This window comes from Genypterus blacodes, unplaced genomic scaffold, assembly GCF_046128005.1.
Source record: "Genypterus blacodes isolate CSIRO-AG114 ecotype Tasmania unplaced genomic scaffold, CSIRO-AGI_Gbla_v1 ptg000094l_1, whole genome shotgun sequence".
Classification (NCBI taxonomy): domain Eukaryota; kingdom Metazoa; phylum Chordata; class Actinopteri; order Ophidiiformes; family Ophidiidae; genus Genypterus; species Genypterus blacodes.
Window position 1 is genome coordinate 585123 of NW_027466898.1, and position 27860 is coordinate 612982.

The window sequence follows — 27860 nt, forward strand, 5'->3', positions numbered from 1 at the left end:
GGCAAAGTGGGGAATATTGAATTTTTGGTGAAAATGTTGACCCCGCGGTCAATGTTTTTTTCAGCTGAGGAGAACTTGAAACGCCCATATCTTGGATAAGGAAGGAGTGAGAGAGCTCACATTTCAGACACAGCATCCAGGCTGCAATGGGATGAATTTGTGTTATTTTGGGGCAAATTGGGGAATATTGAATTTTTGGTGAAAATGTTGACCCCGCGGTCAATGTTTTTTTCAGCTGAGGAGAACTTGAAACGCCCATATCTTGGATAAGGAAGGAGTGAGAGAGCTCACATTTCAGACACAGCATCCAGGCTGCAATGGCTTCAATTTGTGTTATTTTGGGGCAAATTGGGGAATATTGAATTTTTGGTGAAAATGTTGACCCCGCGGTCAACGTGTTTTTTCAACTGGAGAAAACTTGAAACGCCCATATCTTGGGCAAGGAAGGAGTTAGAGTGTTCAAATTTTTAGACGCAGCATCCAGGCTGCAATGGCTTCAATTTGTGTTATTTTGGGGCAAATTGGGGAATATTGTTTTTTTGGTGAAAAAGTTGACCCCGCGGTCAATGTTTTTTTCAGCTGAGGAGAACTTGAAACGCCCATATCTTGGGCAAGGAAGGAGTGAGAGAACTTAAATTTCAGACGCAGCATCCAGGCAGGAATGGCATCAATTTGTGTTATTTTGGGGCAAATTGGGGAATATTGAATTTTTGGTGAAAAAGTTGACCTCGCGGTCAATGTTTTTTTCAGCAGAGGAGAACTTGAAACGCCCATATCTTGGGCAAGGAAGGAGTGAGAGAGCTTAAATTTCAGATGCAGCATCCAGGCAGGAATGGCATCAATTTGTGTTATTTTGGGGCAAATTGGGGAATATTGAATTTTTGGTGAAAAAGTTGACCCCGTGGTCAATGTTTTTTTCAGCTGAGGAGAACTTGAAACGCCCATATCTTGGATAAGGAAGGAGTGAGAGAGCTCACATTTCAGACACAGCATCCAGGCTGCAATGGGATGAATTTGTGTTATTTTGGGGCAAATTGGGGAATATTGAATTTTTGGTGAAAATGTTGACCCCGCGGTCAATGTTTTTTTCAGCTGAGGAGAACTTGAAACGCCCATATCTTGGGCAAGGAAGGAGTGAGAGAGCTTAAATTTCAGACGCAGCATCCAGGCAGGAATGGCATCAATTTGTGTTATTTTGGGGCAAATTGCAGAATATTGAATTTTTGGTGAAAATGTTGACCCCGCGGTCAATGTTTTTTTCAGCTGAGGAGATAACTTGAAACGCCCGTATCTTGGGCAAGGAAGGAGTGAGAGAGCTCACATTTCAGACACAGCATCCAGGCTGCAATGGCTTCAATTTGTGTTATTTTGGGGCAAAGTGGGGAATATTGAATTTTTGGTGAAAATGTTGACCCCGCGGTCAATGTTTTTTTCAGCTGAGGAGAACTTGAAACGCCCATATCTTGGATAAGGAAGGAGTGAGAGAGCTCACATTTCAGACACAGCATCCAGGCTGCAATGGGATGAATTTGTGTTATTTTGGGGCAAATTGGGGAATATTGAATTTTTGGTGAAAATGTTGACCCCGCGGTCAATGTTTTTTTCAGCTGAGGAGATAACTTGAAACGCCCGTATCTTGGGCAAGGAAGGAGTGAGAGAGCTCACATTTCAGACACAGCATCCAGGCTGCAATGGCTTCAATTTGTGTTATTTTGGGGCAAAGTGGGGAATATTGAATTTTTGGTGAAAATGTTGACCCCGCGGTCAATGTTTTTTTCAGCTGAGGAGAACTTGAAACGCCCATATCTTGGATAAGGAAGGAGTGAGAGAGCTCACATTTCAGACACAGCATCCAGGCTGCAATGGGATGAATTTGTGTTATTTTGGGGCAAATTGGGGAATATTGAATTTTTGGTGAAAATGTTGACCCCGCGGTCAACTTGTTTTTTCAACTGGAGAAAACTTGAAACGCCCATATCTTGGATAAGGAAGGAGTGAGAGAGCTCACATTTCAGACGCAGCATCCAGGCTGCAATGGCTTCAATTTGTGTTATTTTGGGGCAAAGTGGGGAATATTGAATTTTTGGTGAAAAAGTTGACCCCGCGGTCAATGTTTTTTTCAGCTGAGGAGAACTTGAAACGCCCATATCTTGGGCAAGGAAGGAGTGAGAGAGCTTAAATTTCAGACGCAGCATCCAGGCAGGAATGGCATCAATTTGTGTTATTTTGGGGCAAATTGGGGAATATTGAATTTTTGGTGAAAAAGTTGACCCCGTGGTCAATGTTTTTTTCAGCTGAGGAGAACTTGAAACGCCCATATCTTGGATAAGGAAGGAGTGAGAGAGCTCACATTTCAGACACAGCATCCAGGCTGCAATGGGATGAATTTGTGTTATTTTGGGGCAAATTGGGGAATATTGAATTTTTGGTGAAAATGTTGACCCCGCGGTCAATGTTTTTTTCAGCTGAGGAGAACTTGAAACGCCCATATCTTGGGCAAGGAAGGAGTGAGAGAGCTTAAATTTCAGACGCAGCATCCAGGCAGGAATGGCATCAATTTGTGTTATTTTGGGGCAAATTGCAGAATATTGAATTTTTGGTGAAAAAGTTGACCTCGCGGTCAACTTGTTTTTTCAACTGGAGAAAACTTGAAACGCCCATATCTTGGATAAGGAAGGAGTGAGAGAGCTCACATTTCAGACGCAGCATCCAGGCTGCAATGGCTTCAATTTGTGTTATTTTGGGGCAAAGTGGGGAATATTGAATTTTTGGTGAAAATGTTGACCCCGCGGTCAACTTGTTTTTTCAACTGGAGAAAACTTGAAACGCCCATATCTTGGATAAGGAAGGAGTGAGAGAGCTCACATTTCAGACGCAGCATCCAGGCTGCAATGGCTTCAATTTGTGTTATTTTGGGGCAAAGTGGGGAATATTGAATTTTTGGTGAAAAAGTTGACCCCGCGGTCAATGTTTTTTTCAGCTGAGGAGAACTTGAAACGCCCATATCTTGGGCAAGGAAGGAGTGAGAGAGCTTAAATTTCAGATGCAGCATCCAGGCAGGAATGGCATCAATTTGTGTTATTTTGGGGCAAATTGGGGAATATTGAATTTTTGGTGAAAAAGTTGACCCCGTGGTCAATGTTTTTTTCAGCTGAGGAGAACTTGAAACGCCCATATCTTGGATAAGGAAGGAGTGAGAGAGCTCACATTTCAGACACAGCATCCAGGCTGCAATGGGATGAATTTGTGTTATTTTGGGGCAAATTGGGGAATATTGAATTTTTGGTGAAAATGTTGACCCCGCGGTCAATGTTTTTTTCAGCTGAGGAGAACTTGAAATGCCCATATCTTGGATAAGGAAGGAGTGAGAGAGCTCACATTTCAGACACAGCATCCAGGCTGCAATGGCTTCAATTTGTGTTATTTTGGGGCAAATTGGGGAATATTGAATTTTTGGTGAAAATGTTGACCCCGCGGTCAATGTTTTTTTCAGCTGAGGAGAACTTGAAACGCCCATATCTTGGGCAAGGAAGGAGTTAGAGTGTTAAAATTTTTAGACGCAGCATCCAGGCTGCAAAAGCTTCAATTTGTGTTATTTAGGGGCAAATTGGGGAATATTGAATTTTTTGTGAAAATGTTGACCCCGCGGTCAATGTTTTTTTCAGCTGAGGAGAACTTGAAACGCCCATATCTTGGATAAGGATGGAGTGAGAGAGCTCACATTTCAGACACAGCATCCAGGCTGCATTGGCTTCAATTTGTGTTATTTTGGGGCAAATTGGGGAATATTGAATTTTTGGTGAAAAAGTTGACCTCGCGGTCAATGTTTTTTTCAGCTGAGGAGATAACTTGAAACGCCCGTATCTTGGGCAAGGAAGGAGTGAGAGAGCTCACATTTCAGACACAGCATCCAGGCTGCAATGGCTTCAATTTGTGTTATTTCGGGGCAAATTGGGGAATATTGAATTTTTGGTGAAAAAGTTGACCCCGCGGTCAATGTTTTTTTCAGCTGAGGAGAACTTGAAACGCCCATATCTTGGGCAAGGAAGGAGTTAGAGTGTTAAAATTTTAAGACGCAGCATCCAGGCTGCAATGGCTTCAATTTGTGTTATTTCGGGGCAAATTGGGGAATATTGAATTTTTTGTGAAAATGTTGACCCCGCGGTCAATGTTTTTTTCAGCTGAGGAGAACTTGAAACGCCCATATCTTGGGCAAGGAAGGAGTTAGAGTGTTAAAATTTTTAGACGCAGCATCCAGGCTGCAATGGCTTCAATTTGTGTCATTTTGGGGCAAATTGGGGAATAGTGAATTTTTGGTGAAAATGTTGACCCCGCGGTCAATGTTTTTTTCAGCTGAGGAGAACTTGAAATGCCCATATCTTGGATAAGGAAGGAGTGAGAGAGCTCACATTTCAGACACAGCATCCAGGCTGCAATGGCTTCAATTTGTGTTATTTCGGGGCAAATTGGGGAATATTGAATTTTTTGTGAAAATGTTGACCCCGCGGTCAATGTTTTTTTCAGCTGAGGAGAACTTGAAATGCCCATATCTTGGATAAGGAAGGAGTGAGAGAGCTCACATTTCAGACACAGCATCCAGGCTGCGATGGCTTCAATTTGTGTTATTTTGGGGCAAATTGGGGAATAGTGAATTTTTTGTGAAAATGTTGACCCCGCGGTCAATGTTTTTTTTCAACTGGAGAAAACTTGAAACGCCCATATCTTGGATAAGGAAGGAGTGAGAGAGCTCACATTTCAGACACAGCATCCAGGCTGCAATGGGATGAATTTGTGTTATTTTGGGGCAAATTGGGGAATATTGAATTTTTTGTGAAAATGTTGACCCCGCGGTCAATGTTTTTTTCACCTGAGGAGATAACTTGAAATGCCCATATCTTGGATAAGGATGGAGTGAGAGAGCTCACATTTCAGACGCAGCATCCAGGCTGCAATGGCTTCAATTTGTGTTATTTTGGGGCAAATTGGGGAATATTGAATTTTTGGTGAAAATGTTGACCCCGCGGTCAATGTTTTTTTCAGCTGAGGAGAACTTGAAACGCCCATATCTTGGGCAAGGAAGGAGTGAGAGAGCTTAAATTTCAGACGCAGCATCCAGGCAGGAATGGCATCAATTTGTGTTATTTTGGGGCAAATTGCGGAATATTGAATTTTTGGTGAAAAAGTTGACCTCGCGGTCAATGTTTTTTTCAGCTGAGGAGATAACTTGAAACGCCCGTATCTTGGGCAAGGAAGGAGTGAGAGAGCTCACATTTCAGATGCAGCATCCAGGCTGCAATGGCTTCAATTTGTGTTATTTTGGGGCAAAGTGGGGAATATTGAATTTTTGGTGAAAAAGTTGACCCCGCGGTCAATGTTTTTTTCAGCTGAGGAGAACTTGAAACGCCCATATCTTGGGCAAGGAAGGAGTGAGAGAGCTTAAATTTCAGACGCAGCATCCAGGCAGGAATGGCATCAATTTGTGTTATTTTGGGGCAAATTGGGGAATATTGAATTTTTGGTGAAAATGTTGACCCCGCGGTCAACGTATTTTTTCAACTGGAGAAAATTTGAAACGCCCATATCTTGGATAAGGAAGGAGTGAGAGAGCTCACATTTCAGACACAGCATCCAGGCTGCAATGGCTTCAATTTGTGTTATTTGGGGGCAAATTGGGGAACATTGAATTTTTGGTGAAAAAGTTGACCACGCGGTCAATGTTTTTTTCAGCTGAGGAGAACTTGAAACGCCCATATCTTGGGCAAGGAAGGAGTTAGAGTGTTCAAATTTTTAGACGCAGCATCCAGGCTGCAATGGCTTCAATTTGTGTTATTTCGGGGCAAATTGGGGAATATTGAATTTTTGGTGAAAATGTTGACCCCGCGGTCAACTTGTTTTTTCAACTGGAGAAAACTTGAAACGCCCATATCTTGGATAAGGAAGGAGTGAGAGAGGTCACATTTCAGACACAGCATCCAGGCTGCAATGGGATGAATTTGTGTTATTTTGGGGCAAATTGGGGAATATTGAATTTTTGGTGAAAAAGTTGACCTCGCGGTCAATGTTTTTTTCAGCAGAGGAGATAACTTGAAACGCCCGTATCTTGGGCAAGGAAGGAGTTAGAGTGTTCAAATTTTTAGACGCAGCATCCAGGCTGCAATGGCTTCAATTTGTGTCATTTTGGGGCAAATTGGGGAATATTGAATTTTTTGTGAAAATGTTGACCCCGCGGTCAATGTTTTTTTCAGCTGAGGAGAACTTGAAACGCCCATATCTTGGGCAAGGAAGGAGTTAGAGAGCTCACATTTCAGACACAGCATCCAGGCTGCAATGGCTTCAATTTGTGTTATTTCGGGGCAAATTGGGGAATATTGAATTTTTGGTGAAAATGTTGACCCCGCGGTCAACTTGTTTTTTCAACTGGAGAAAACTTGAAACGCCCATATCTTGGATAAGGAAGGAGTGAGAGAGCTCACATTTCAGACGCAGCATCCAGGCTGCAATGGCTTCAATTTGTGTTATTTTGGGGCAAAGTGGGGAATATTGAATTTTTGGTGAAAAAGTTGACCCCGCGGTCAATGTTTTTTTCAGCTGAGGAGAACTTGAAACGCCCATATCTTGGGCAAGGAAGGAGTGAGAGAGCTTAAATTTCAGACGCAGCATCCAGGCAGGAATGGCATCAATTTGTGTTATTTTGGGGCAAATTGGGGAATATTGAATTTTTGGTGAAAAAGTTGACCCCGTGGTCAATGTTTTTTTCAGCTGAGGAGAACTTGAAACGCCCATATCTTGGATAAGGAAGGAGTGAGAGAGCTCACATTTCAGACACAGCATCCAGGCTGCAATGGGATGAATTTGTGTTATTTTGGGGCAAATTGGGGAATATTGAATTTTTGGTGAAAATGTTGACCCCGCGGTCAATGTTTTTTTCAGCTGAGGAGAACTTGAAACGCCCATATCTTGGATAAGGAAGGAGTGAGAGAGCTCACATTTCAGACACAGCATCCAGGCTGCAATGGCTTCAATTTGTGTTATTTTGGGGCAAATTGGGGAATATTGAATTTTTGGTGAAAATGTTGACCCCGCGGTCAACGTGTTTTTTCAACTGGAGAAAACTTGAAACGCCCATATCTTGGGCAAGTAAGGAGTTAGAGTGTTCAAATTTTTAGACGCAGCATCCAGGCTGCAATGGCTTCAATTTGTGTTATTTTGGGGCAAATTGGGGAATATTGTTTTTTTGGTGAAAAAGTTGACCCCGCGGTCAATGTTTTTTTCAGCTGAGGAGAACTTGAAACGCCCATATCTTGGGCAAGGAAGGAGTGAGAGAACTTAAATTTCAGACGCAGCATCCAGGCAGGAATGGCATCAATTTGTGTTATTTTGGGGCAAATTGGGGAATATTGAATTTTTGGTGAAAAAGTTGACCTCGCGGTCAATGTTTTTTTCAGCAGAGGAGAACTTGAAACGCCCATATCTTGGGCAAGGAAGGAGTTAGAGAGCTCACATTTCAGACACAGCATCCAGGCTGCAATGGCTTCAATTTGTGTTATTTCGGGGCAAATTGGGGAATATTGAATTTTTGGTGAAAATGTTGACCCCGCGGTCAACTTGTTTTTTCAACTGGAGAAAACTTGAAACGCCCATATCTTGGATAAGGAAGGAGTGAGAGAGGTCACATTTCAGACACAGCATCCAGGCTGCAATGGGATGAATTTGTGTTATTTTGGGGCAAATTGGGGAATATTGAATTTTTGGTGAAAAAGTTGACCTCGCGGTCAATGTTTTTTTCAGCAGAGGAGATAACTTGAAACGCCCGTATCTTGGGCAAGGAAGGAGTTAGAGTGTTCAAATTTTTAGACGCAGCATCCAGGCTGCAATGGCTTCAATTTGTGTCATTTTGGGGCAAATTGGGGAATATTGAATTTTTTGTGAAAATGTTGACCCCGCGGTCAATGTTTTTTTCAGCTGAGGAGAACTTGAAACGCCCATATCTTGGGCAAGGAAGGAGTTAGAGAGCTCACATTTCAGACACAGCATCCAGGCTGCAATGGCTTCAATTTGTGTTATTTCGGGGCAAATTGGGGAATATTGAATTTTTGGTGAAAATGTTGACCCCGCGGTCAACTTGTTTTTTCAACTGGAGAAAACTTGAAACGCCCATATCTTGGATAAGGAAGGAGTGAGAGAGCTCACATTTCAGACGCAGCATCCAGGCTGCAATGGCTTCAATTTGTGTTATTTTGGGGCAAAGTGGGGAATATTGAATTTTTGGTGAAAAAGTTGACCCCGCGGTCAATGTTTTTTTCAGCTGAGGAGAACTTGAAACGCCCATATCTTGGGCAAGGAAGGAGTGAGAGAGCTTAAATTTCAGATGCAGCATCCAGGCAGGAATGGCATCAATTTGTGTTATTTTGGGGCAAATTGGGGAATATTGAATTTTTGGTGAAAAAGTTGACCCCGTGGTCAATGTTTTTTTCAGCTGAGGAGAACTTGAAACGCCCATATCTTGGATAAGGAAGGAGTGAGAGAGCTCACATTTCAGACACAGCATCCAGGCTGCAATGGGATGAATTTGTGTTATTTTGGGGCAAATTGGGGAATATTGAATTTTTGGTGAAAATGTTGACCCCGCGGTCAATGTTTTTTTCAGCTGAGGAGAACTTGAAACGCCCATATCTTGGGCAAGGAAGGAGTGAGAGAGCTTAAATTTCAGACGCAGCATCCAGGCAGGAATGGCATCAATTTGTGTTATTTTGGGGCAAATTGCAGAATATTGAATTTTTGGTGAAAAAGTTGACCTCGCGGTCAATGTTTTTTTCAGCTGAGGAGATAACTTGAAACGCCCGTATCTTGGGCAAGGAAGGAGTGAGAGAGCTCACATTTCAGACACAGCATCCAGGCTGCAATGGCTTCAATTTGTGTTATTTTGGGGCAAAGTGGGGAATATTGAATTTTTGGTGAAAAAGTTGACCCCGCGGTCAATGTTTTTTTCAGCTGAGGAGAACTTGAAACGCCCATATCTTGGATAAGGAAGGAGTGAGAGAGCTCACATTTCAGACACAGCATCCAGGCTGCAATGGGATGAATTTGTGTTATTTTGGGGCAAATTGGGGAATATTGAATTTTTGGTGAAAATGTTGACCCCGCGGTCAATGTTTTTTTCAGCTGAGGAGATAACTTGAAACGCCCGTATCTTGGGCAAGGAAGGAGTGAGAGAGCTCACATTTCAGACACAGCATCCAGGCTGCAATGGCTTCAATTTGTGTTATTTTGGGGCAAAGTGGGGAATATTGAATTTTTGGTGAAAATGTTGACCCCGCGGTCAATGTTTTTTTCAGCTGAGGAGAACTTGAAACGCCCATATCTTGGATAAGGAAGGAGTGAGAGAGCTCACATTTCAGACACAGCATCCAGGCTGCAATGGGATGAATTTGTGTTATTTTGGGGCAAATTGGGGAATATTGAATTTTTGGTGAAAATGTTGACCCCGCGGTCAATGTTTTTTTCAGCTGAGGAGATAACTTGAAACGCCCGTATCTTGGGCAAGGAAGGAGTGAGAGAGCTCACATTTCAGACACAGCATCCAGGCTGCAATGGCTTCAATTTGTGTTATTTTGGGGCAAAGTGGGGAATATTGAATTTTTGGTGAAAATGTTGACCCCGCGGTCAATGTTTTTTTCAGCTGAGGAGAACTTGAAACGCCCATATCTTGGATAAGGAAGGAGTGAGAGAGCTCACATTTCAGACACAGCATCCAGGCTGCAATGGGATGAATTTGTGTTATTTTGGGGCAAATTGGGGAATATTGAATTTTTGGTGAAAATGTTGACCCCGCGGTCAACTTGTTTTTTCAACTGGAGAAAACTTGAAACGCCCATATCTTGGATAAGGAAGGAGTGAGAGAGCTCACATTTCAGACGCAGCATCCAGGCTGCAATGGCTTCAATTTGTGTTATTTTGGGGCAAAGTGGGGAATATTGAATTTTTGGTGAAAAAGTTGACCCCGCGGTCAATGTTTTTTTCAGCTGAGGAGAACTTGAAACGCCCATATCTTGGGCAAGGAAGGAGTGAGAGAGCTTAAATTTCAGACGCAGCATCCAGGCAGGAATGGCATCAATTTGTGTTATTTTGGGGCAAATTGGGGAATATTGAATTTTTGGTGAAAAAGTTGACCCCGTGGTCAATGTTTTTTTCAGCTGAGGAGAACTTGAAACGCCCATATCTTGGATAAGGAAGGAGTGAGAGAGCTCACATTTCAGACACAGCATCCAGGCTGCAATGGGATGAATTTGTGTTATTTTGGGGCAAATTGGGGAATATTGAATTTTTGGTGAAAATGTTGACCCCGCGGTCAATGTTTTTTTCAGCTGAGGAGAACTTGAAACGCCCATATCTTGGGCAAGGAAGGAGTGAGAGAGCTTAAATTTCAGACGCAGCATCCAGGCAGGAATGGCATCAATTTGTGTTATTTTGGGGCAAATTGCAGAATATTGAATTTTTGGTGAAAAAGTTGACCTCGCGGTAAATGTTTTTTTCAGCTGAGGAGATAACTTGAAACGCCCGTATCTTGGGCAAGGAAGGAGTGAGAGAGCTCACATTTCAGACACAGCATCCAGGCTGCAATGGCTTCAATTTGTGTTATTTTGGGGCAAAGTGGGGAATATTGAATTTTTGGTGAAAAAGTTGACCCCGCGGTCAATGTTTTTTTCAGCTGAGGAGAACTTGAAACGCCCATATCTTGGATAAGGAAGGAGTGAGAGAGCTCACATTTCAGACACAGCATCCAGGCTGCAATGGGATGAATTTGTGTTATTTTGGGGCAAATTGGGGAATATTGAATTTTTGGTGAAAATGTTGACCCCGCGGTCAATGTTTTTTTCAGCTGAGGAGATAACTTGAAACGCCCGTATCTTGGGCAAGGAAGGAGTGAGAGAGCTCACATTTCAGACACAGCATCCAGGCTGCAATGGCTTCAATTTGTGTAATTTTGGGGCAAAGTGGGGAATATTGAATTTTTGGTGAAAATGTTGACCCCGCGGTCAATGTTTTTTTCAGCTGAGGAGAACTTGAAACGCCCATATCTTGGATAAGGAAGGAGTGAGAGAGCTCACATTTCAGACACAGCATCCAGGCTGCAATGGGATGAATTTGTGTTATTTTGGGGCAAATTGGGGAATATTGAATTTTTGGTGAAAATGTTGACCCCGCGGTCAATGTTTTTTTCAGCTGAGGAGATAACTTGAAACGCCCGTATCTTGGGCAAGGAAGGAGTGAGAGAGCTCACATTTCAGACACAGCATCCAGGCTGCAATGGCTTCAATTTGTGTTATTTTGGGGCAAAGTGGGGAATATTGAATTTTTGGTGAAAAAGTTGACCCCGCGGTCAATGTTTTTTTCAGCTGAGGAGAACTTGAAACGCCCATATCTTGGATAAGGAAGGAGTGAGAGAGCTCACATTTCAGACACAGCATCCAGGCTGCAATGGGATGAATTTGTGTTATTTTGGGGCAAATTGGGGAATATTGAATTTTTGGTGAAAATGTTGACCCCGCGGTCAACTTGTTTTTTCAACTGGAGAAAACTTGAAACGCCCATATCTTGGATAAGGAAGGAGTGAGAGAGCTCACATTTCAGACGCAGCATCGAGGCTGCAATGGCTTCAATTTGTGTTATTTTGGGGCAAAGTGGGGAATATTGAATTTTTGGTGAAAAAGTTGACCCCGCGGTCAATGTTTTTTTCAGCTGAGGAGAACTTGAAACGCCCATATCTTGGGCAAGGAAGGAGTGAGAGAGCTTAAATTTCAGACGCAGCATCCAGGCAGGAATGGCATCAATTTGTGTTATTTTGGGGCAAATTGGGGAATATTGAATTTTTGGTGAAAAAGTTGACCCCGTGGTCAATGTTTTTTTCAGCTGAGGAGAACTTGAAACGCCCATATCTTGGATAAGGAAGGAGTGAGAGAGCTCACATTTCAGACACAGCATCCAGGCTGCAATGGGATGAATTTGTGTTATTTTGGGGCAAATTGGGGAATATTGAATTTTTGGTGAAAATGTTGACCCCGCGGTCAATGTTTTTTTCAGCTGAGGAGAACTTGAAACGCCCATATCTTGGGCAAGGAAGGAGTGAGAGAGCTTAAATTTCAGACGCAGCATCCAGGCAGGAATGGCATCAATTTGTGTTATTTTGGGGCAAATTGCAGAATATTGAATTTTTGGTGAAAAAGTTGACCTCGCGGTCAATGTTTTTTTCAGCTGAGGAGATAACTTGAAACGCCCGTATCTTGGGCAAGGAAGGAGTGAGAGAGCTCACATTTCAGACACAGCATCCAGGCTGCAATGGCTTCAATTTGTGTTATTTTGGGGCAAAGTGGGGAATATTGAATTTTTGGTGAAAAAGTTGACCCCGCGGTCAATGTTTTTTTCAGCTGAGGAGAACTTGAAACGCCCATATCTTGGATAAGGAAGGAGTGAGAGAGCTCACATTTCAGACACAGCATCCAGGCTGCAATGGGATGAATTTGTGTTATTTTGGGGCAAATTCGGGAATATTGAATTTTTGGTGAAAATGTTGACCCCGCGGTCAATGTTTTTTTCAGCTGAGGAGATAACTTGAAACGCCCGTATCTTGGGCAAGGAAGGAGTGAGAGAGCTCACATTTCAGACACAGCATCCAGGCTGCAATGGCTTCAATTTGTGTTATTTTGGGGCAAAGTGGGGAATATTGAATTTTTGGTGAAAAAGTTGACCCCGCGGTCAATGTTTTTTTCAGCTGAGGAGAACTTGAAACGCCCATATCTTGGATAAGGAAGGAGTGAGAGAGCTCACATTTCAGACACAGCATCCAGGCTGCAATGGGATGAATTTGTGTTATTTTGGGGCAAATTGGGGAATATTGAATTTTTGGTGAAAATGTTGACCCCGCGGTCAATGTTTTTTTCAGCTGAGGAGATAACTTGAAACGCCCGTATCTTGGGCAAGGAAGGAGTGAGAGAGCTCACATTTCAGACACAGCATCCAGGCTGCAATGGCTTCAATTTGTGTTATTTTGGGGCAAAGTGGGGAATATTGAATTTTTGGTGAAAATGTTGACCCCGCGGTCAATGTTTTTTTCAGCTGAGGAGAAATTGAAACGCCCATATCTTGGATAAGGAAGGAGTGAGAGAGCTCACATTTCAGACACAGCATCCAGGCTGCAATGGGATGAATTTGTGTTATTTTGGGGCAAATTGGGGAATATTGAATTTTTGGTGAAAATGTTGACCCCGCGGTCAATGTTTTTTTCAGCTGAGGAGAACTTGAAACGCCCATATCTTGGATAAGGAAGGAGTGAGAGAGCTCACATTTCAGACACAGCATCCAGGCTGCAATGGCTTCAATTTGTGTTATTTTGGGGCAAATTGGGGAATATTGAATTTTTGGTGAAAAAGTTGACCTCGCGGTCAATGTTTTTTTCAGCAGAGGAGATAACTTGAAACGCCCGTATCTTGGGCAAGGAAGGAGTGAGAGAGCTCACATTTCAGACACAGCATCCAGGCTGCAATGGCTTCAATTTGTGTTATTTTGGGGCAAATTGGGGAATATTGAATTTTTGGTGAAAATGTTGACCCCGCGGTCAATGTTTTTTTCAGCTGAGGAGAACTTGAAACGCCCATATCTTGGATAAGGAAGGAGTGAGAGAGCTCACATTTCAGACACAGCATCCAGGCTGCAATGGGATGAATTTGTGTTATTTTGGGGCAAATTGGGGAATATTGAATTTTTGGTGAAAATGTTGACCCCGCGGTCAACGTGTTTTTTCAACTGGAGAAAACTTGAAACGCCCATATCTTGGACAAGGAAGGAGTGAGAGAGCTCACATTTCAGACACAGCATCCAGGCTGCAATGGCTTCAATTTGTGTTATTTTGGGGCAAATTGGGGAATATTGAATTTTTGGTGAAAATGTTGACCCCGCGGTCAACGTGTTTTTTCAACTGGAGAAAACTTGAAACGCCCATATCTTGGATAAGGAAGGAGTGAGAGAGCTCACGTTTCAGACACAGCATCCAGGCTGCAATGGCTTCAATTTGTGTTATTTTGGGGCAAATTGGGGAATATTGAATTTTTGGTGAAAATGTTGACCCCGCGGTCAACGTGTTTTTTCAACTGGAGAAAACTTGAAACGCCCATATCTTGGATAAGGAAGGAGTGAGAGAGCTCACATTTCAGACACAGCATCCAGGCTGCAATGGCTTCAATTTGTGTTATTTCGGGACAAATTGGGGAATATTGAATTTTTGGTGAAAATGTTGACCCCGCGGTCAATGTTTTTTTCAGCTGAGGAGAACTTGAAATGCCCATATCTTGGATAAGGAAGGAGTGAGAGAGCTCACATTTCAGACACAGCATCCAGGCTGCAATGGGATGAATTTGTGTTATTTCGGGGCAAATTGGGGAATATTGAATTTTTGGTGAAAAAGTTGACCCCGCGGTCAATGTTTTTTTCAGCTGAGGAGAACTTGAAACGCCCATATCTTGGGCAAGGAAGGAGTTAGAGTGTTCAAATTTTTAGACGCAGCATCCAAGCTGCAATGGCTTCAATTTGTGTTATTTTGGGGCAAATTGGGGAATATTGAATTTTTGGTGAAAATGTTGACCCCGCAGTCAATGTTTTTTTCAGCTGAGGAGATAACTTGAAACGCCCGTATCTTGGGCAAGGAAGGAGTGAGAGAGCTCACATTTCAGACACAGCATCCATGCTGCAATGGCTTCAATTTGTGTTATTTTGGGGCAAATTGGGGAATAGTGAATTTTTGGTGAAAATGTTGACCCCGCGGTCAATGTTTTTCAGCTGAGGAGAACTTGAAACGCCCATATCTTGGGCAAGGAAGGAGTTAGAGTGTTAACATTTTAAGACGCAGCATCCAGGCTGCAATGGCTTCAATTTGTGTTATTTCGGGGCAAATTGGGGAATATTGAATTTTTTGTGAAAATGTTGACCCCGCGGTCAATGTTTTTTTCAGCTGAGGAGAACTTGAAATGCCCATATCTTGGATAAGGAAGGAGTGAGAGAGCTCACATTTCAGACACAGCATCCAGGCTGCAATGGCTTCAATTTGTGTTATTTCGGGGCAAATTGGGGAATATTGAATTTTTTGTGAAAATGTTGACCCCGCGGTCAATGTTTTTTTCAGCTGAGGAGAACTTGAAATGCCCATATCTTGGATAAGGAAGGAGTGAGAGAGCTCACATTTCAGACACAGCATCCAGGCTGCAATGGCTTCAATTTGTGTTATTTTGGGGCAAATTGGGGAATATTGAATTTTTTGTGAAAATGTTGACCCCGCGGTCAATGTTTTTTTCAGCTGAGGAGAACTTGAAACGCCCATATCTTGGGCAAGGAAGGAGTTAGAGTGTTAAAATTTTTAGATGCAGCATCCAAGCTGCAATGGCTTCAATTTGTGTTATTTCGGGGCAAATTGGGGAATATTGAATTTTTTGTGAAAATGTTGACCCCGCGGTCAATGTTTTTTTCAGCTGAGGAGAACTTGAAACGCCCATATCTTGGATAAGGATGGAGTGAGAGAGCTCACATTTCAGACACAGCATCCAGGCTGCATTGGCTTCAATTTGTGTTATTTTGGGGCAAATTGGGGAATATTGAATTTTTGGTGAAAAAGTTGACCCCGCGGTCAATGTTTTTTTCAGCTGAGGAGAACTTGAAACGCCCATATCTTGGGCAAGGAAGGAGTTAGAGTGTTAAAATTTTAAGACGCAGCATCCAGGCTGCAATGGCTTCAATTTGTGTTATTTTGGGGCAAATTGGGGAATATTGAATTTTTTGTGAAAATGTTGACCCCGCGGTCAATGTTTTTTTCAGCTGAGGAGAACTTGAAATGCCCATATCTTGGATAAGGAAGGAGTGAGAGAGCTCACATTTCAGACACAGCATCCAGGCTGCAATGGCTTCAATTTGTGTTATTTTGGGGCAAATTGGGGAATATTGAATTTTTTGTGAAAATGTTGACCCCGCGGTCAATGCTTTTTTCAGCTGAGGAGAACTTGAAACACCCATATCTTGGGCAAGGAAGGAGTTAGAGAGCTCACATTTCAGTCACAGCATCCAGATTGCAATGGCTTCAATTTGTGTTATTTCGGGGCAAATTGGGGAATATTGAATTTTTTGTGAAAATGTTGACCCCGCGGTCAATGTTTTTTTCAGCTGAGGAGAACTTGAAATGCCCATATCTTGGATAAGGAAGGAGTGAGAGAGCTCACATTTCAGACACAGCATCCATGCTGCAATGGCTTCAATTTGTGTTATTTTGGGGCAAATTGGGGAATAGTGAATTTTTGGTGAAAATGTTGACCCCGCGGTCAATGTTTTTTTCAGCTGAGGAGATAACTTGAAACGCCCATATCTTGGGCAAGGAAGGAGTTAGAGTGTTAAAATTTTAAGACGCAGCATCCAGGCTGCAATGGCTTCAATTTGTGTTATTTCGGGGCAAATTGGGGAATATTGAATTTTTTGTGAAAATGTTGACCCCGCGGTCAATGTTTTTTTCAGCTGAGGAGAACTTGAAATGCCCATATCTTGGATAAGGAAGGAGTGAGAGAGCTCACATTTCAGACACAGCATCCAGGCTGCAATGGCTTCAATTTGTGTTATTTTGGGGCAAATTGGGGAATATTGAATTTTTTGTGAAAATGTTGACCCCGCGGTCAATGTTTTTTTCAGCTGAGGAGAACTTGAAACGCCCATATCTTGGGCAAGGAAGGAGTTAGAGTGTTAAAATTTTTAGACGCAGCATCCAAGCTGCAATGGCTTCAATTTGTGTTATTTCGGGGCAAATTGGGGAATATTGAATTTTTTGTGAAAATGTTGACCCCGCGGTCAATGTTTTTTTCAGCTGAGGAGAACTTGAAACGCCCATATCTTGGATAAGGATGGAGTGAGAGAGCTCACATTTCAGACACAGCATCCAGGCTGCAATGGCTTCAATTTGTGTTATTTTGGGGCAAATTGGGGAATATTGAATTTTTGGTGAAAAAGTTGACCCCGCGGTCAATGTTTTTTTCAGCTGAGGAGATAACTTGAAACGCCCATATCTTGGGCAAGGAAGGAGTTAGAGTGTTAAAATTTTTAGATGCAGCATCCAAGCTGCAATGGCTTCAATTTGTGTTATTTCGGGGCAAATTGGGGAATATTGAATTTTTTGTGAAAATGTTGACCCCGCGGTCAATGTTTTTTTCAGCTGAGGAGAACTTGAAACGCCCATATCTTGGATAAGGAAGGAGTGAGAGAGCTCACATTTCAGACACAGCATCCAGGCTGCATTGGCTTCAATTTGTGTTATTTTGGGGCAAATTGGGGAATATTGAATTTTTGGTGAAAAAGTTGACCCCGCGGTCAATGTTTTTTTCAGCTGAGGAGAACTTGAAATGCCCATATCTTGGATAAGGAAGGAGTGAGAGAGCTCACATTTCAGACACAGCATCCAGGCTGCATTGGCTTCAATTTGTGTTATTTTGGGGCAAATTGGGGAATATTGAATTTTTGGTGAAAAAGTTGACCCCGCGGTCAATGTTTTTTTCAGCTGAGGAGAACTTGAAATGCCCATATCTTGGATAAGGAAGGAGTGAGAGAGCTCACATTTCAGACACAGCATCCAGGCTGCATTGGCTTCAATTTGTGTTATTTTGGGGCAAATTGGGGAATATTGAATTTTTGGTGAAAATGTTGACCCCGCAGTCAATTTTTTTTTCAGCTGAGGAGAACTTGAAACGCCCATATCTTGGGCAAGGAAGGAGTGAGAGAGCTTAAATTTCAGATGCAGCATCCAGGCAGAAATGGCATCAATTTGTGTTATTTTGGGGCAAATTGGGGAATATTGAAATTTTGGTGAAAAAGTTGACCCCGCGGTCAATGTTTTTTTCAGCTGAGGAGAACTTGAAACGCCCATATCTTGGGCAAGGAAGGAGTTAGAGTGTTCAAATTTTTAGACGCAGCATCCAAGCTGCAATGGCTTCAATTTGTGTTATTTCGGGGCAAATTGGGGAATATTGAATTTTTTGTGAAAATGTTGACCCCGCGGTCAATGTTTTTTTCAGCTGAGGAGAACTTGAAACGCCCATATCTTGGATAAGGATGGAGTGAGAGAGCTCACATTTCAGACACAGCATCCAGGCTGCATTGGCTTCAATTTGTGTTATTTTGGGGCAAATTGGGGAATATTGAATTTTTGGTGAAAAAGTTGACCCCGCGGTCAATGTTTTTTTCAGCTGAGGAGAACTTGAAAGGCCCATATCTTGGGCAAGGAAGGAGTTAGAGTGTTCAAATTTTTAGACGCAGCATCCAGGCTGCAATGGCTTCAATTTGTGTTATTTTGGGGCAAATTGGGGAATATTGAATTTTTGGTGAAAATGTTGACCCCGCAGTCAATGTTTTTTTCAGCTGAGGAGATAACTTGAAACGCCCGTATCTTGGGCAAGGAAGGAGTGAGAGAGCTCACATTTCAGACACAGCATCCATGCTGCAATGGCTTCAATTTGTGTTATTTCGGGGCAAATTGGGGAATATTGAATTTTTTGTGAAAATGTTGACCCCGCGGTCAATGTTTTTTTCAGCTGAGGAGAACTTGAAATGCCCATATCTTGGATAAGGAAGGAGTGAGAGAGCTCACATTTCAGACACAGCATCCAGGCTGCAATGGCTTCAATTTGTGTTATTTTGGGGCAAATTGGGGAATATTGAATTTTTTGTGAAAATGTTGACCCGCGGTCAATGTTTTTTTCAGCTGAGGAGAACTTGAAACGCCCATATCTTGGGCAAGGAAGGAGTTAGAGTGTTAAAATTTTTAGACACAGCATCCAGGCTGCAAAAGCTTCAATTTGTGTTATTTAGGGGCAAATTGGGGAATATTGAATTTTTTGTGAAAATGTTGACCCCGCGGTCAATGTTTTTTTCAGCTGAGGAGAACTTGAAACACCCATATCTTGGGCAAGGAAGGAGTTAGAGAGCTCACATTTCAGTCACAGCATCCAGATTGCAATGGCTTCAATTTGTGTTATTTCGGGGCAAATTGGGGAATATTGAATTTTTGGTGAAAATGATGACCCCGCGGTCAATGTTTTTTTCAGCTGAGGAGAACTTGAAACGCCCATATCTTGGATAAGGATGGAGTGAGAGAGCTCACATTTCAGACGCAGCATCCAGGCTGCAATGGCTTCAATTTGTGTTATTTTGGGGCAAATTGGGGAATATTGAATTTTTGGTGAAAAAGTTGACCCCGCGGTCAATGTTTTTTTTAGCTGAGGAGAACTTGAAATGCCCATATCTTGGATAAGGAAGGAGTGAGAGAGCTCACATTTCAGACACAGCATCCAGGCTGCATTGGCTTCAATTTGTGTTATTTTGGGGCAAATTGGGGAATATTGAATTTTTGGTGAAAAAGTTGACCCCGCGGTGAATGTTTTTTTCAGCTGAGGAGAACTTGAAACGCCCATATCTTGGATAAGGATGGAGTGAGAGAGCTCACATTTCAGACACAGCATCCAGGCTGCAATGGCTTCAATTTGTGTTATTTTGGGGCAAATTGGGGAATATTGAATTTTTGGTGAAAAAGTTGACCCCGCGGTCAATGTTTTTTTCAGCTGAGGAGATAACTTGAAACGCCCATATCTTGGGCAAGGAAGGAGTTAGAGTGTTAAAATTTTAAGACGCAGCATCCAAGCTGCAATGGCTTCAATTTGTGTTATTTCGGGGCAAATTGGGGAATATTGAATTTTTTGTGAAAATGTTGACCCCGCGGTCAATGTTTTTTTCAGCTGAGGAGAACTTGAAACGCCCATATCTTGGATAAGGATGGAGTGAGAGAGCTCACATTTCAGACACAGCATCCAGGCTGCATTGGCTTCAATTTGTGTTATTTTGGGGCAAATTGGGGAATATTGAATTTTTGGAGAAAAAGTTGACCTCGCGGTCAATGTTTTTTTCAGCTGAGGAGATAACTTGAAACGCCCGTATCTTGGGCAAGGAAGGAGTGAGAGAGCTCACATTTCAGACACAGAATCCAGGCTGCAATGGCTTCAATTTGTGTTATTTCGGGGCAAATTGGGGAATATTGAATGTTTTGTGAAAATGTTGACCCCGCGGTCAATGTTTTTTTCAGCTGAGGAGATAACTTGAAACGCCCGTATCTTGGGCAAGGAAGGAGTGAGAGAGCTCACATTTCAGACACAGAATCCAGGCTGCAATGGCTTCAATTTGTGTTATTTCGGGGCAAATTGGGGAATATTGAATTTTTTGTGAAAATGTTGACCCCGCGGTCAATGTTTTTTTCAGCTGAGGAGAACTTGAAACACCCATATCTTGGGCAAGGAAGGAGTTAGAGAGCTCACATTTCAGACACAGCATCCAGGCTGCATTGGCTTCAATTTGTGTTATTTTGGGGCAAATTGGGGAATATTGAATTTTTGGTGAAAAAGTTGACCCCGCGGTCAATGTTTTTTTCAGCTGAGGAGAACTTGAAAGGCCCATATCTTGGGCAAGGAAGGAGTTAGAGTGTTCAAATTTTTAGACGCAGCATCCAGGCTGCAATGGCTTCAATTTGTGTTATTTTGGGGCAAATTGGGGAATATTGAATTTTTGGTGAAAATGTTGACCCCGCAGTCAATGTTTTTTTCAGCTGAGGAGATAACTTGAAACGCCCGTATCTTGGGCAAGGAAGGAGTGAGAGAGCTCACATTTCAGACACAGCATCCATGCTGCAATGGCTTCAATTTGTGTTATTTCGGGGCAAATTGGGGAATATTGAATTTTTTGTGAAAATGTTGACCCCGCGGTCAATGTTTTTTTCAGCTGAGGAGAACTTGAAATGCCCATATCTTGGATAAGGAAGGAGTGAGAGAGCTCACATTTCAGACACAGCATCCAGGCTGCAATGGCTTCAATTTGTGTTATTTTGGGGCAAATTGGGGAATATTGAATTTTTTGTGAAAATGTTGACCCGCGGTCAATGTTTTTTTCAGCTGAGGAGAACTTGAAACGCCCATATCTTGGGCAAGGAAGGAGTTAGAGTGTTAAAATTTTTAGACACAGCATCCAGGCTGCAAAAGCTTCAATTTGTGTTATTTAGGGGCAAATTGGGGAATATTGAATTTTTTGTGAAAATGTTGACCCCGCGGTCAATGTTTTTTTCAGCTGAGGAGAACTTGAAACACCCATATCTTGGGCAAGGAAGGAGTTAGAGAGCTCACATTTCAGTCACAGCATCCAGATTGCAATGGCTTCAATTTGTGTTATTTCGGGGCAAATTGGGGAATATTGAATTTTTGGTGAAAATGATGACCCCGCGGTCAATGTTTTTTTCAGCTGAGGAGAACTTGAAACGCCCATATCTTGGATAAGGATGGAGTGAGAGAGCTCACATTTCAGACGCAGCATCCAGGCTGCAATGGCTTCAATTTGTGTTATTTTGGGGCAAATTGGGGAATATTGAATTTTTGGTGAAAAAGTTGACCCCGCGGTCAATGTTTTTTTCAGCTGAGGAGAACTTGAAATGCCCATATCTTGGATAAGGAAGGAGTGAGAGAGCTCACATTTCAGACACAGCATCCAGGCTGCATTGGCTTCAATTTGTGTTATTTTGGGGCAAATTGGGGAATATTGAATTTTTGGTGAAAAAGTTGACCCCGCGGTCAATGTTTTTTTCAGCTGAGGAGAACTTGAAACGCCCATATCTTGGATAAGGATGGAGTGAGAGAGCTCACATTTCAGACACAGCATCCAGGCTGCAATGGCTTCAATTTGTGTTATTTTGGGGCAAATTGGGGAATATTGAATTTTTGGTGAAAAAGTTGACCCCGCGGTCAATGTTTTTTTCAGCTGAGGAGATAACTTGAAACGCCCATATCTTGGGCAAGGAAGGAGTTAGAGTGTTAAAATTTTTAGACGCAGCATCCAAGCTGCAATGGCTTCAATTTGTGTTATTTCGGGGCAAATTGGGGAATATTGAATTTTTTGTGAAAATGTTGACCCCGCGGTCAATGTTTTTTTCAGCTGAGGAGAACTTGAAACGCCCATATCTTGGATAAGGATGGAGTGAGAGAGCTCACATTTCAGACACAGCATCCAGGCTGCATTGGCTTCAATTTGTGTTATTTTGGGGCAAATTGGGGAATATTGAATTTTTGGAGAAAAAGTTGACCTCGCGGTCAATGTTTTTTTCAGCTGAGGAGATAACTTGAAACGCCCGTATCTTGGGCAAGGAAGGAGTGAGAGAGCTCACATTTCAGACACAGAATCCAGGCTGCAATGGCTTCAATTTGTGTTATTTCGGGGCAAATTGGGGAATATTGAATTTTTTGTGAAAATGTTGACCCCGCGGTCAATGTTTTGTTCAGCTGAGGAGAACTTGAAACGCCCATATCTTGGGCAAGGAAGGAGTTAGAGTGTTAAAATTTTTAGACGCAGCATCCAGGCTGCAAAAGCTTCAATTTGTGTTATTTAGGGGCAAATTGGGGAATATTGAATTTTTTGTGAAAATGTTGACCCCGCGGTCAATGTTTTTTTCAGCTGAGGAGAACTTGAAACACCCATATCTTGGGCAAGGAAGGAGTTAGAGAGCTCACATTTCAGTCACAGCATCCAGATTGCAATGGCTTCAATTTGTGTTATTTCGGGGCAAATTGGGGAATATTGAATTTTTGGTGAAAAAGTTGACCCCGCGGTCAATGTTTTTTTCAGCTGAGGAGAATTTGAAATGCCCATATCTTGGGCAAGGAAGGAGTGAGAGAGCTTAAATTTCAGATGCAGCATCCTGGCAGAAATGGCATCAATTTGTGTTATTTTGGGGCAAATTGGGGAATATTGAATTTTTGGTGAAAAAGTTGACCCCGCGGTCAATGTTTTTTTCAGCTGAGGAGAACTTGAAACGCCCATATCTTGGGCAAGGAAGGAGTTAGAGTGTTCAAATTTTTAGACGCAGCATCCAAGCTGCAATGGCTTCAATTTGTGTTATTTCGGGGCAAATTGGGGAATATTGAATTTTTTGTGAAAATGTTGACCCCGCGGTCAATGTTTTTTTCAGCTGAGGAGAACTTGAAACGCCCATATCTTGGATAAGGAAGGAGTGAGAGAGCTCACATTTCAGACACAGCATCCAGGCTGCATTGGCTTCAATTTGTGTTATTTTGGGGCAAATTGGGGAATATTGAATTTTTGGTGAAAATGATGACCCCGCGGTCAATGTTTTTTTCAGCTGAGGAGAACTTGAAATGCCCATATCTTGGATAAGGATGGAGTGAGAGAGCTCACATTTCAGACACAGCATCCAGGCTGCAATGGCTTCAATTTGTTTTATTTTGGGGCAAATTGGGGAATATTGAATTTTTGGTGAAAAAGTTGACCCCGCGGTCAATGTTTTTTTCAGCTGAGGAGAACTTGAAACGCCCATATCTTGGATAAGGATGGAGTGAGAGAGCTCACATTTCAGACACAGCATCCAGGCTGCAATGGCTTCAATTTGTGTTATTTTGGGGCAAATTGGGGAATATTGAATTTTTGGTGAAAAAGTTGACCCCGCGGTCAATGTTTTTTTCAGCTGAGGAGATAACTTGAAACGCCCATATCTTGGGCAAGGAAGGAGTTAGAGTGTTAAAATTTTTAGATGCAGCATCCAAGCTGCAATGGCTTCAATTTGTGTTATTTCGGGGCAAATTGGGGAATATTGAATTTTTTGTGAAAATGTTGACCCCGCGGTCAATGTTTTTTTCAGCTGAGGAGAACTTGAAACGCCCATATCTTGGATAAGGATGGAGTGAGAGAGCTCACATTTCAGACACAGCATCCAGGCTGCAATGGCTTCAATTTGTGTTATTTTGGGGCAAATTGGGGAATAGTGAATTTTTGGTGAAAATGTTGACCCCGCGGTCAATGTTTTTTTCAGCTGAGGAGATAACTTGAAACGCCCATATCTTGGGCAAGGAAGGAGTTAGAGTGTTAAAATTTTTAGACGCAGCATCCAAGCTGCAATGGCTTCAATTTGTGTTATTTCGGGGCAAATTGGGGAATATTGAATTTTTTGTGAAAATGTTGACCCCGCGGTCAATGTTTTTTTCAGCTGAGGAGATAACTTGAAACGCCCGTATCTTGGGCAAGGAAGGAGTGAGAGAGCTCACATTTCAGACACAGAATCCAGGCTGCAATGGCTTCAATTTGTGTTATTTCGGGGCAAATTGGGGAATATTGAATTTTTGGTGAAAAAGTTGACCCCGCGGTCAATGTTTTTTTCAGCTGAGGAGAACTTGAAACGCCCATATCTTGGATAAGGAAGGAGTGAGAGAGCTCACATTTCAGACACAGCATCCAGGCTGCATTGGCTTCAATTTGTGTTATTTTGGGGCAAATTGGGGAATATTGAATTTTTGGTGAAAAAGTTGACCCCGCGGTCAATGTTTTTTTCAGCTGAGGAGAACTTGAAATGCCCATATCTTGGATAAGGAAGGAGTGAGAGAGCTCACATTTCAGACACAGCATCCAGGCTGCATTGGCTTCAATTTGTGTTATTTTGGGGCAAATTGGGGAATATTGAATTTTTGGTGAAAATGTTGACCCCGCAGTCAATTTTTTTTTCAGCTGAGGAGAACTTGAAACGCCCATATCTTGGGCAAGGAAGGAGTGAGAGAGCTTAAATTTCAGATGCAGCATCCAGGCAGAAATGGCATCAATTTGTGTTATTTTGGGGCAAATTGGGGAATATTGAAATTTTGGTGAAAAAGTTGACCCCGCGGTCAATGTTTTTTTCAGCTGAGGAGAACTTGAAACGCCCATATCTTGGGCAAGGAAGGAGTTAGAGTGTTCAAATTTTTAGACGCAGCATCCAAGCTGCAATGGCTTCAATTTGTGTTATTTCGGGGCAAATTGGGGAATATTGAATTTTTTGTGAAAATGTTGACCCCGCGGTCAAAGTTTTTTTCAGCTGAGGAGAACTTGAAACGCCCATATCTTGGATAAGGATGGAGTGAGAGAGCTCACATTTCAGACACAGCATCCAGGCTGCATTGGCTTCAATTTGTGTTATTTTGGGGCAAATTGGGGAATATTGAATTTTTGGTGAAAAAGTTGACCCCGCGGTCAATGTTTTTTTCAGCTGAGGAGATAACTTGAAACGCCCATATCTTGGGCAAGGAAGGAGTTAGAGTGTTAAAATTTTTAGATGCAGCATCCAAGCTGCAATGGCTTCAATTTGTGTTATTTCGGGGCAAATTGGGGAATATTGAATTTTTTGTGAAAATGTTGACCCCGCGGTCAATGTTTTTTTCAGCTGAGGAGAACTTGAAAGGCCCATATCTTGGGCAAGGAAGGAGTTAGAGTGTTCAAATTTTTAGACGCAGCATCCAGGCTGCAATGGCTTCAATTTGTGTTATTTTGGGGCAAATTGGGGAATATTGAATTTTTGGTGAAAATGTTGACCCCGCAGTCAATGTTTTTTTCAGCTGAGGAGATAACTTGAAACGCCCATATCTTGGATAAGGAAGGAGTGAGAGAGCTCACATTTCAGACACAGCATCCATGCTGCAATGGCTTCAATTTGTGTTATTTTGGGGCAAATTGGGGAATAGTGAATTTTTGGTGAAAATGTTGACCCCGCGGTCAATGTTTTTTTCAGCTGAGGAGAACTTGAAACGCCCATATCTTGGGCAAGGAAGGAGTTAGAGTGTTAAAATTTTAAGACGCAGCATCCAGGCTGCAATGGCTTCAATTTGTGTTATTTCGGGGCAAATTGGGGAATATTGAATTTTTTGTGAAAATGTTGACCCCGCGGTCAATGTTTTTTTCAGCTGAGGAGAACTTGAAATGCCCATATCTTGGATAAGGAAGGAGTGAGAGAGCTCACATTTCAGACACAGCATCCAGGCTGCAATGGCTTCAATTTGTGTTATTTCGGGGCAAATTGGGGAATATTGAATTTTTTGTGAAAATGTTGACCCCGCGGTCAATGTTTTTTTCAGCTGAGGAGAACTTGAAATGCCCATATCTTGGATAAGGAAGGAGTGAGAGAGCTCACATTTCAGACACAGCATCCAGGCTGCAATGGCTTCAATTTGTGTTATTTTGGGGCAAATTGGGGAATATTGAATTTTTTGTGAAAATGTTGACCCCGCGGTCAATGTTTTTTTCAGCTGAGGAGAACTTGAAACGCCCATATCTTGGGCAAGGAAGGAGTTAGAGTGTTAAAATTTTTAGACGCAGCATCCAGGCTGCAAAAGCTTCAATTTGTGTTATTTAGGGGCAAATTGGGGAATATTGAATTTTTGGTGAAAAAGTTGACCCCGCGGTCAATGTTTTTTTCAGCTGAGGAGAATTTGAAATGCCCATATCTTGGGCAAGGAAGGAGTGAGAGAGCTTAAATTTCAGATGCAGCATCCTGGCAGAAATGGCATCAATTTGTGTTATTTTGGGGCAAATTGGGGAATATTGAATTTTTGGTGAAAAAGTTGACCCCGCGGTCAATGTTTTTTTCAGCTGAGGAGAACTTGAAACGCCCATATCTTGGATAAGGATGGAGTGAGAGAGCTCACATTTCAGACACAGCATCCAGGCTGCATTGGCTTCAATTTGTGTTATTTTGGGGCAAATTGGGGAATATTGAATTTTTGGAGAAAAAGTTGACCCCGCGGTCAATGTTTTTTTCAGCTGAGGAGAACTTGAAATGCCCATATCTTGGATAAGGATGGAGTGAGAGAGCTCACATTTCAGACACAGCATCCAGGCTGCAATGGCTTCAATTTGTTTTATTTTGGGGCAAATTGGGGAATATTGAATTTTTGGTGAAAATGTTGACCCCGCGGTCAATGTTTTTTTCAGCTGAGGAGAACTTGAAACGCCCATATCTTGGATAAGGATGGAGTGAGAGAGCTCACATTTCAGACACAGCATCCAGGCTGCATTGGCTTCAATTTGTGTTATTTCGGGGCAAATTGGGGAATATTGAATTTTTGGTGAAAAAGTTGACCCCGCGGTCAATGTTTTTTTCAGCTGAGGAGAACTTGAAACGCCCATATCTTGGATAAGGAAGGAGTGAGAGAGCTCACATTTCAGACACAGCATCCAGGCTGCATTGGCTTCAATTTGTGTTATTTCGGGGCAAATTGGGGAATATTGAATTTTTGGTGAAAAAGTTGACCCCGCGGTCAATGTTTTTTTCAGCTGAGGAGAACTTGAAACGCCCATATCTTGGATAAGGATGGAGTGAGAGAGCTCACATTTCAGACACAGCATCCAGGCTGCAATGGCTTCAATTTGTGTTATTTTGGGGCAAATTGGGGAATATTGAATTTTTGGTGAAAAAGTTGACCCCGCGGTCAATGTTTTTTTCAGCTGAGGAGATAACTTGAAACGCCCATATCTTGGGCAAGGAAGGAGTTAGAGTGTTAAAATTTTTAGATGCAGCATCCAAGCTGCAATGGCTTCAATTTGTGTTATTTCGGGGCAAATTGGGGAATATTGAATTTTTTGTGAAAATGTTGACCCCGCGGTCAATGTTTTTTTCAGCTGAGGAGAACTTGAAAGGCCCATATCTTGGGCAAGGAAGGAGTTAGAGTGTTCAAATTTTTAGACGCAGCATCCAGGCTGCAATGGCTTCAATTTGTGTTATTTTGGGGCAAATTGGGGAATATTGAATTTTTGGTGAAAATGTTGACCCCGCAGTCAATGTTTTTTTCAGCTGAGGAGATAACTTGAAACGCCCGTATCTTGGGCAAGGAAGGAGTGAGAGAGCTCACATTTCAGACACAGCATCCATGCTGCAATGGCTTCAATTTGTGTTATTTTGGGGCAAATTGGGGAATAGTGAATTTTTGGTGAAAATGTTGACCCCG